The sequence below is a fragment of the Cryptomeria japonica genome, unplaced genomic scaffold (genome assembly GCF_030272615.1).
Source record: "Cryptomeria japonica unplaced genomic scaffold, Sugi_1.0 HiC_scaffold_243, whole genome shotgun sequence".
Classification (NCBI taxonomy): domain Eukaryota; kingdom Viridiplantae; phylum Streptophyta; class Pinopsida; order Cupressales; family Cupressaceae; genus Cryptomeria; species Cryptomeria japonica.
The window spans coordinates 214,129-224,775 of record NW_026729065.1 but is presented as its reverse complement, the minus strand read 5'-3'; the positions used below and the strand labels follow the sequence as shown (position 1 = coordinate 224,775).

Below are 10,647 nucleotides of genomic sequence, written 5' to 3'. Positions count from 1 at the left end.
TGGGAAATTCTATAATCTCAACTTTTTTTGCCTTTTCAGGAAACTTTTGAATGGAGCGCATCATTGGTGCGCTCCGAAGTGTGCTCCAAAGCTCTCTCCAGCTGCGTGCACCTGCCCCGGCCGCGCACCCGGCCCCGCCCAGCTTCGCTCACCTGTCCCGGGCGTCTGGTGCGGAACCTTAGAGTAAGAAACATCACCGTGCACCTTGGCCAACGTGCGCGACTCGACCGAGCGCGCACTGGCCGAGGTGCACACCGATTTCACCTGGGTGCGCGCGCAGCACCTCGGGCGCACCGGGGTGCGCGCACAACGCCCGGGTTGCACCGTGGCCTGTGTGCTCGGGGTGCCTCGGGTGCGCGCTCGGTGTCGCCCCCAGCGCGCGCGGTAGTGCGGGCAGCGCACCCCGGCCCGGCCCGGCCCCGACGAGAACGCAAACGGGCAAAAGGTTTATTCAAATAGCATTGCGACGCCCGGCGAAAAACTAAAAAAGGGTGCAACACCGGGACTTCCCGGGAGGTCACCCATCCCAGTACTACTCCGGCCCAAGCGCGCTTAACTGCGGAGTTCTGATGGGATCCGGTGCACTAATGCTGGTATGATCGCACCCGTTATGAGCTTGTCGCAGTGTGTACTTAGCAAACCGCGACCCACGTGCGAATCCACCCCGGCCACCCACCCCCGTCGAGGTGCACACCCTCCCTCGCGAAGTGCGCCCCGTTCGCCAAGTGTGAGCCCTGCCCGGGTGCGCGCACCTTGCTAGGGCGTCGGGTGTGCACCCGGCCCGGCCTACGTGCGTGCACCTGGAGGGGGCGTCGTGTGCGTGCAGTGTCCCGTCTGCAACGCGGTGCCCACACACCACCTCGGGCGCAACGACCTGCGCTCACATGTGGGCCGAGTGCACCTTGGTGCATGTTCGGGGCGCCTCGGGTGCACGCTCGATCTTGCCCCGGTGCACCAAGGCGCTCGGTTTGCCCCGGGTGCGCACTTGGTGCAAGGTGGGCACCCAAAATAGGGATCAAGCACCAAAACACAAGTTTCGGGATGCAAAATGGGACCCAAGGACCACAAATGCGTTCCAAGACCCATGATGGGTCCACGAGAACAAAAATGTGTTCCGAGACTTAATAAACAAATATTGGGTTTTAGGAGAAGAAACATGCTCTGATGCCCAAAACGAGAATCGACCCCGAAAAGGCCACAGGCCAAAAGTGGGATGCGAGACAAAAAAAAATGGGACCCGAGGACCAAAATTGGGTTCCCAGGTCGAAGACAGGGCAACCGGACAAGAAACGACCTCTAAGGCTCGAAATGAGTCCCGACGACTAAAACTTGACAAGAAGCACCCATCAGGCACCCAACTCGACACCCATGGGATGCCGACCCACCCGGGCTTCCACCTAGCACACCTTGGCACCCACCCACCCTCGCACCCAACCTCGCACCCAACTTAGCACCTTTGAACCCACATTGGCACTCACCCTGACCCTGGCACCTTGGAACCCACATTGGCACTCACCTTGACCCTGGCACCCACCTTTGCACTCACCTTGGGACCCACCCTGGCTCCCACCTCGGCACCCACCCAGACACCCACCTTGGTTCCTTGGCACCCACCTTGGATCCTTGGCACCCACCCCGACACCCACCTTGGCACGCAACTTGGCTACTTGCCACCCACCTTGGCTCCTTGACGCCCACCCCGACAACCACCCCGTGACCTACCCTGGCTAGGGTTGGTGCACACCCACCCTGGTGCCCACCTTGGCACCCACCCTATGACCCACCTTGGCACGCACCTTAGTACCCACCCCGTTACCCACCCTAGGACCCACCCCGTGACCCACCTTGGCCAGGGTGGGTGCACCCACCCTGGTGCCCACCTTGGCACCCACCCATCCTAGCACCCAGCCTGTGACCGGGCTTGGAACCCAACCTTGCACCCGCACCCGTCTTGGCCAGTGTGGGTGCGCACCCATCCTGGCACCCACGTTGTGACACACCCTTTAACCCACGCACCCTAGCACCCACGTTGGCACCCACCTTGGAACCCAACCTAGCAACTTGGCACCCACCCCGTGACCCACCTTGGCATCCACCATAGCAGTCGCCGACTTGGCACCCACCTCGGCACCCACCTTGACACTTGTGGACCCACCTTGCCACTCACCCTAGCATCGACCCATCCTAGCACCCACCCTGGCACCTTTGCACCCTAGCACTCACCCATCCTAGCACCTAACCTGTGACCCACCTTGACACTCACCCTCGCACCCACCTTGGAACCCAACCTAGCACCCACCCACCCTGACACCAACCCTAGCACCTACCCACCCTTGCACCCACCCTGTGACCCATCTTGGCACCCACCCATCCTACCACTCAACCTATCACCCACCTTCTCACCCACCTTGGCATCCACCTTAGCACCCACCCACACTGGCACCTTGGCACCCACCTCGGGCAAGGTGGGTGCACACCCACCCTGGCACCCAATTTAGAACCCACCGAGCATGTTACCCACCTTGGCACCCACATTGCAGCCCACCCTAGTACCCACCCTATGACCCACATTGGCATCCACACCCTAGCACCCAGGCACCTCGACACCCGCCTTGACACCCACCCTAGCACTGAACCTGTGACCCACCTTGGAACTCACCCTAGAACCCACCCACCCTGTGAACCACCTTGGCATCCACCTTAGCACCCACCCACCTTGGCACCCACTCTAGCACTCACCCATCCTAACACCCAACTTGTTACCCACCTTGGCACCCGCCCTCGCGTCCACCTTGAAACCCACCCTAGCACCCACCCACGCAGGAGCCCACCTTGGCACCCAACCTAACACCCACGCATCCTGGCACCCAACTTGTGACCCACCTTGGAACCCACCCTAGTACCCACCTTTGAACCCACTATATCACCAACCCACCTTGGCACCCACCCTATGACCCTCTTTGGAATCCACCCTAGCACGCACCCACCCTGGCACCCACCATGGAGCGCACCCTAGCACCCACCCACCTCGGCACGCACCTCAACACCCACCTTGGTGTGCGCACTGCGCCAACCTCTCAAAGACCCTATGTGGTGCGCTCCAAAGTGTACACCTTTGGTGCGCTCCAAGGTGCGCACCTTTGGTGCACACCGAGGTGCACACCAAAGTGTGCACCGAGGTGAGCACCAAAGTGCACTCCAGGGTGCACACCAAGGCGTGCACCTTTGGTGCGGTCAATGCAAACGAATTCGGAAGTTGGGGTCGATGTCCTAATCGCTGCTGCAGACTACACGTATGAGAATCGGACAAATAGCTTTATATAGGGGAGGTGTTGCGTTTGATGGGTCGACTCCCCTGGTTGTGTGCACTGCACCAACTTCAAAGACCCTGTCTTGTTTAAGAAGTCAAAAGTTGGGGTGGATGTCCTAATCATTGCTGCAGTCTACGCATGTATGAGAATCAGACAAATAGCTTATATAGGGGAGGTGTTGCATTCGGTGGGTTGACTCCCCTGGTTGTGCGCACTGCGCCAACCTCAAAGACCCCGCATAGCAGAAGAAGTCGGAAGTCGGATTTTGGTGAGCACCAAGGCGTGCACCTTTGGTGCGGTCAACGCAGACGAATTCAGAAGTTGGGGTGGATGTCCTAATCGTTGTTGCAGGCTACACATGTATGAGAATCAGACAAATAGCTTATATAGGGGAGGTGTTGGGTTTGATGGGTCAACTCCCTTGGTTGTGCGCATTACGCCAACCTCAAAGACCTTGTTTTCGTTAAGAAGTCAAAAGTTGGGGTCAATGTCCTAATGGCTCCTGCAGGCTACACATGTATGAGAATCGGACAAATAGCTTATATAGGGGAGGTGTTGGGTTTGATGGGTCGACTCCCCTGGTTGTGCGCATTACGTCAACCTCAAAGACCTTGTTTTCGTTAAGAAGTCAAAAGTTGGGGTCGATGTCCTAATTGCTCCTGTAGACTACACATGTATGAGAATCAGACAAATAGCTTATATAGGGGAGGTGTTGGGTTTGATGGGTTGACTCCCCTAGTTGTTCGCATTACACCAACCTCAAAGACCTTGTTTTCGTTTAGAAGCCGAAAGTTGGGGTCGATGTCCTAATTGCTCCTGCAGGCTACGCATGTATGAGAATCAGACAAATAGCTTATATAGGGGAGGTGTTGGGTTTGATGGGTCGACTCCCCTGGTTGTGCGCATTGCGCCAACCTCAAAGACCCTGCATTGCGGATGAAGTCGAAAGTCAGAGTTTGGTGTGCTACAAGGTGTGGTCGAAGGTGCTCACCTAGGTGTGCACCTTTGGAGCACAGGAAAAGTGCCCTCCAAAAGTGCGCACCTTTGGAGTGCACAAAAGTGCCCTCCAAAAGTGCGCACCTTTGGAGCGCAGAAAAGTGCCCTCCAAAAAGTGCCCTCCAAAAGTGCGCACCTTTGGAGCGCAGAAAAGTGCCCTCCAAAAAGTGCCCTCCAAAAGTGCGCACCTTTGGAGCGCAGAAAAGTGCCCTCCAAAAAGTGCCCTCCAAAAGTGCGCACCTTTGGAGCGCAGAAAAGTGCCCTCCAAAAAGTGCCCTCCAAAAGTGCGCACCTTTGGAGCGCAGAAAAGTGCCCTCCAAAAAGTGCCCTCCAAAAGTGCGCACCTTTGGAGCGCAGAAAAGTGCCCTCCAAAAAGTGCCCTCCAAAAGTGCGCACCTTTGGAGCGCAGAAAAGTGCCCTCCAAAAAGTGCCCTCCAAAAGTGCGCACCTTTGGAGCGCAGAAAAGTGCCCTCCAAAAAGTGCCCTCCAAAAGTGCGCACCTTTGGAGCGCAGAAAAGTGCCCTCCAAAAAGTGCCCTCCAAAAGTGCGCACCTTTGGAGCGCAGAAAAGTGCCCTCCAAAAAGTGCCCTCCAAAAGTGCGCACCTTTGGAGCGCAGAAAAGTGCCCTCCAAAAGTGCGCACTTTTGGTGCGCACCAAGGCGCTGGTTCGGTCGTTGCAGGCGAGTTCGGAAGTTGGGGTCGATGTCCTGAGCGGAGGTGCAAACTACACAGGTGTCGGAATCGGACAAATAGCTTATATAGGGGAGGTGTATGCTTCGATGGGTCGACTCCCCAGGTTGAGCGCACCGCGCCAACCTCAAAGACCCTACGGTATGGATGAAGTCGGAAGTTGGGTCCGATGACCGATTCGATTAGTAGGTATGCTCATGAGGTCGGAATTTGGGTCCGATGACCTGCCATGTGCAGGAAGGCGAATGTTGACACTGTGCGTTGCAAGGTGCACACCAAGGCGCTGGTGCGGTCTTTTTAGTCGAGTTCGGAAGTTGGGGTCGATGTCCTGATCGGAGGTGCAAGCTACACAGGTGTGGGAATCGGACAAATAGCTTATATAGGGGAGGTGTATGCTTCGTTGGGTCGACTCCCCGGGTTGAGCGCACCGCGCCAACCTCAAAGACCCTACGGTATGGATGAAGTCGGAAGTTGGGTCCGATGACCGATTCGATATGTAGGCATACTCGCGAGGTCGGAATTTGGGTCCGATGACCTGCCACGTGCAGGAAGGCGAATGTTGGCACTGTGCGTTGCAAGGTGCGCACCAAGGCGCTGGTTCGGTCGTTGGAGGCGAGTTCGGAAGTTGGGGTCGATGTCTTGATCGGAGGTGCAAACTACACAGGTGTGGGAATCGGACAAATAGCTTATATAGGGGAGGTGTATGCTTCGTTGGGTCGACTCCCCGGGTTGAGCGCACCGCGCCAACCTCAAAGACCCTACGGTATGGATGAAGTCGGAAGTTGGGTCCGATGACCGATTCGATATGTAGGCATACTCGCGAGGTCGGAATTTGGGTCCGATGACCTGCCATGTGCAGGAAGGCGAATGTTGGGACTGTGCGTCGCAAGGTGCGCACCAAGGCGCTGGTGCCGTCGTTGCAGTCGAGTTCGGAAGTTGGGGTCGATGTCCTGGTCAGAGGTGCAAACTACACAGGTGTGGGAATCGGACAAATAGCTTATATAGGGGAGGTGTATGCTTCGATGGGTCGACTCCCTGGGTTGAGCGCACCGCGCCAACCTCAAAGACCCTACAGTATGGATGAAGTCGGAAGTTGGGTCCGATGACCGATTCGATACGTAGGCATATTGGCGAGGTCTGAATTTGTGTCCGATGACCTGCCATGCGCAGGAAGGCGGAATTTGGGTCCGATGACCGAGTTGATGGCGTGCCATGCGCAGAAAGGCGGAATTTGGGTCCGATGACCGAGTTGATGTTGATGGCCCGCCATGCACAGGAAGGCGGAATTTGGGTCCGATGACCGATTTGAAGGCGTGCCATACGCAAAAAGGCGGAGTTTGGGTCCGATGACCGAGTTGATATTGATGGCCCGCCATGCGCAGGAAGGCGGAATTTGGGTCCGATGACCTGACATACGCATGGAGTCCGACTCGGGGGCCGATGTTCGATTCGATGACTTGCATTGTGGGTAAAGTCGGAAGTTGTGGTCTTTGACCCGATTCGATGACCAGACTTCGGCTGCTTGAGAATCGGACAAATAACTTATATAGGGGAGGTAGTGTTCTCGAGCATCCTCCCCCCGTGCCCGTTTATGTCGATTGATGCTGGTGCTCGACTGGTTGGAGCGCTCGGATGCAAAAATCTTGCACCAGGATTTATCGATTGTGATGGACACGGCAAGTCTCCTGATTGCTATGCAGGAGCTCATCGTGAATCTCTATGCGGCCTTGGTATGGACTCGACCTGCGGAATGGTTCGGCAATGGTAGTCGCTCCAACACGTCCTTGCAATGGCCACAGAGGTGATTCGACTAGAGCTCCAGTCTAGCTTTTGGGTTGCTTGGCGGACTGGTATAGCCGCGATCGAGTTCCGGCCATGAACGTTTTAGATAGCTCTTGGGCTTTCTGGGACGGAAGTCGGAAGTTTGGGCTGTTGTCCGATTTGATGACCATTCTTCGGATGTGTGAGAATCGGACAAATAACTTATATAGGGGACTGTGTTGTCTCACGCAGCCCCCTCCGTGCCCCTCTATCTCGACCGATGTTGGTGCTTGAAAGGGTTGGGATCGCTCGGATTTATAAACGTGCACCACCATTTGTCGAGTGTGAGGGACGCGGCAGGTCTCCTAAATGCTATGCGGGCGCTCTCTGAGAATCTCTATCCGGCCTCGACACAGACTAGTCTTGCTGAATGGTTTGGCACTGGTAGTCGATCCAACACGTCGTTGTTGTGGCCGCCTAGGCGATTCGATTCGAGCCCCCGTCTAGCTTTTGGGTTGCTTGGCGGATTTTGCCCTATCCGCAAGTGAGCTCGGTCCCTAAACGTTCGAGAAACCCGATTGCTATGCGCCGACTCTCTTTCTTGCGAGCCTCCATCTAGCTTTTGGGTCTCTACGGAACGGAAGTCGGAATCTGGGACCGTTGTTTGATTCGACGAGGCAGACTACGGTTGTGCGAGAATCGGACAAATAACTTATATAGGGGAGGTGTTGACTGGAGCATTCTCCCCCGTGCCCCTCTAACTCGACCAATGCTGGCGCTCGAACGGTGGTAGCGCTCGGATTTTCATTGAGCGCCAGCATTGGTCGATTTAGAGGGGCATGCGAGATTCCCGAATGCTATGCGAGGGCTCTAACGGAAATGTCTATTGGTTTCGGTATGGATGCAATTGCGAGTGGTTCGGCAAAGGTAGTCGTTCCGATGCGTCCATGTCGTGGCCAAATCGATAATTCGATTTGAGCCCTCGTATAGCATTTGGGTCTCTCGATGTGATTCCGCATTCCAGTCCCTTTGGGCACTGCTTGAGCCGCATCCCAGGGGGTTCCCTTCCCAATAATCTGCCTCGCAACCCGATTGCTATGCGGTGAGGCTCCTCGGCCGCCTCGGAACTATCTGTGTATCAGACGCATCGCGGGATAAGGGGTTGGCAACGGTAGTCGCCCCAAGCGCGTCCGATGCTTGGACCATTCCGAGGCGGCCCTGAAGCCTCTTCCGTCTAGCCGTTGGGTCCTTCTCGCCGCATCCCTCGCCTCGCAACCCGATTGCTATGCGGTGAGGCTCCTCGGCCGCCTCGGAACTATCTGTGTATCGGACGCGTCGCGGGATAAGGGGTTGTCACTGGTAGTCGCCCCAAGCGCGTCCGATGCTTGGACCATTCCGAGGCGGCCCTGAAGCCTCTTCCGTCTAGCCGTTGGGTCCTTCTCGCCGCATCCCTCGCCTCGCACCCCGATTGCTATGCGGTGAGGCTCCTCGGCCGCCTCGGAACTATCTGTGTATCGGACGCGTCGCGGGATAAGGGGTTGTCATTGGTAGTCGCCCCAAGCGCGTCCGATGCTTGGACCATTCCGAGGCGGCCCTGAAGCCTCTTCCGTCTAGCCGTTGGGTCCTTCTCGCCGCATCCCTCGCCTCGCACCCCGATTGCTATGCGGTGAGGCTCCTCGGCCGCCTCGGAACTATCTGTGTATCGGACGCGTCGCGGGATAAGGGGTTGTCATTGGTAGTCGCCCCAAGCGCGTCCGATGCTTGGACCATTCCGAGGCGGCCCTGAAGCCTCTTCCGTCTAGCCGTTGGGTCCTTCTCGCCGCATCCCTCGCCTCGCACCCCGATTGCTATGCGGTGAGGCTCCTCGGCCGCCTCGGAACTATCTGTGTATCGGACGCGTCGCGGGATAAGGGGTTGTCACTGGTAGTCGCCCCAAGCGCGTCCGATGCTTGGACCATTCCGAGGCGGCCCTGAAGCCTCTTCCGTCTAGCCGTTGGGTCCTTCTCGCCGCATCCCTCGCCTCGCACCCCGATTGCTATGCGGTGAGGCTCCTCGGCCGCCTCGGAACTATCTGTGTATCGGACGCGTCGCGGGATAAGGGGTTGTCACTGGTAGTCGCCCCAAGCGCGTTCGATGCTTGGACCATTCCGAGGCGGCCCTGAAGCCTCTTCCGTCTAGCCGTTGGGTCCTTCTCGCCGCATCCCTCGCCTCGCACCCCGATTGCTATGCGGTGAGGCTCCTCGGCCGCCTTGGAACTATCTGTGTATCGGACGCGTCGCGGGATAAGGGGTTGTCACTGGTAGTCGCCCCAAGCGCGTCCGATGCTTGGACCATTCCGAGGCGGACCCGAAGCCTCTTCCGTCTAGCCGTTGGGTCCTTCTCGCCGCATCCTTCGCCTCGCACCCCGATTGCTATGCGGTGAGGCTCCTCGGCCGCCTCGGAACTATCTGTGTATCGGACGCGTCGCGGGATAAGGGGTTGTCACTGGTAGTCGCCCCAAGCGCGTCCGATGCTTGGACCATTCCGAGGCGGACCCGAAGCCTCTTCCGTCTAGCCGTTGGGTCCTTCTCGCCGCATCCCTCGCCTCGCACCCCGATTGCTATGCGGTGAGGCTCCTCGGCCGCCTTGGAACTATCTGTGTATCGGACGCGTCGCGGGATAAGGGGTTGTCACTGGTAGTCGCCCCAAGCGCGTCCGATGCTTGGACCATTCCGAGGCGGACCCGAAGCCTCTTCCGTCTAGCCGTTGGGTCCTTCTCGCCGCATCCCTCGCCTCGCACCCCGATTGCTATGCGGTGAGGCTCCTCGGCCGCCTTGGAACTATCTGTGTATCGGACGCGTCGCGGGATAAGGGGTTGTCACTGGTAGTCGCCCCAAGCGCGTCCGATGCTTGGACCATTCCGAGGCGGACCCGAAGCCTCTTCCGTCTAGCCGTTGGGTCCTTCTCGCCGCATCCCTCGCCTCGCACCCCGATTGCTATGCGGTGAGGCTCCTCGGCCGCCTTGGAACTATCTGTGTATCGGACGCGTCGCGGGATAAGGGGTTGTCACTGGTAGTCGCCCCAAGCGCGTCCGATGCTTGGACCATTCCGAGGCGGCCCCGAAGCCTCTTCCGTCTAGCCGTTGGGTCCTTCTCGCCGCATCCCTCGCCTCGCACCCCGATTGCTATGCGGTGAGGCTCCTCGGCCGCCTTGGAACTATCTGTGTATCGGATGCGTCGCGGGATAAGGGGTTGTCACTGGTAGTCGCCCCAAGCGCGTCCGATGCTTGGACCATTCCGAGGCGGCCCCGAAGCCTCTTCCGTGTAGCCGTTGGGTCCTTCTCGCCGCATCCCTCGCCTCGCACCCCGATTGCTATGCGGTGAGGCTCCTCGGCCGCCTTGGAACTATCTGTGTATCGGACGCGTCGCGGGATAAGGGGTTGTCACTGGTAGTCGCCCCAAGCGCGTCCGATGCTTGGACCATTCCGAGGCGGACCTGAAGCCTCTTCCCTCTAGCCGTTGGGGCTTTCTCGCCGCATCCCTCGCCTCGCACCCTGATTGCTATGCTGTGAGGCTCCTCGGCCGCCTTGGAACTATCTGTGTATCGGACGCATCGCGGGATAAGGGGTTGGCAGTGGTAGTCGCCCCAAGCGCATCCGATGCTTGGACCATTCCGAGGCGGCCCTGCAGCCTCTTCCGTCTAGCCGTTGGGGCCATCTCGCCGCATCCCCCACCTCGCACCACGATTGCTATGCGGTGAGGCTCCTTGGCCGCCTCGGAACTATCTGTGTATCGGACGCATCGCGGGATAAGGGGTTGTCACTGGTAGTCGCCCCAAGCGCGTCCGATGCTTGGACTATTCCGAGGCGGCCCTGCAGCCTCTTCCGTCTAGCCGTTGGGGCCATCTCGCT

At 58.3% G+C, this 10,647-nt stretch overlaps 1 non-coding gene across 1 annotated transcript; it reads right to left on the bottom strand.

Annotated features, from left to right (window-relative positions):
• Window positions 1-488: 488 nt before the first annotated feature.
• On the bottom strand, window positions 489-607 carry LOC131869317 (5S ribosomal RNA). The gene has a single exon (XR_009367706.1). It is a non-coding gene; the product is annotated as a 5S ribosomal RNA (ribosomal RNA).
• Between the last annotated feature and the right edge of the window lie 10,040 nt (window positions 608-10,647).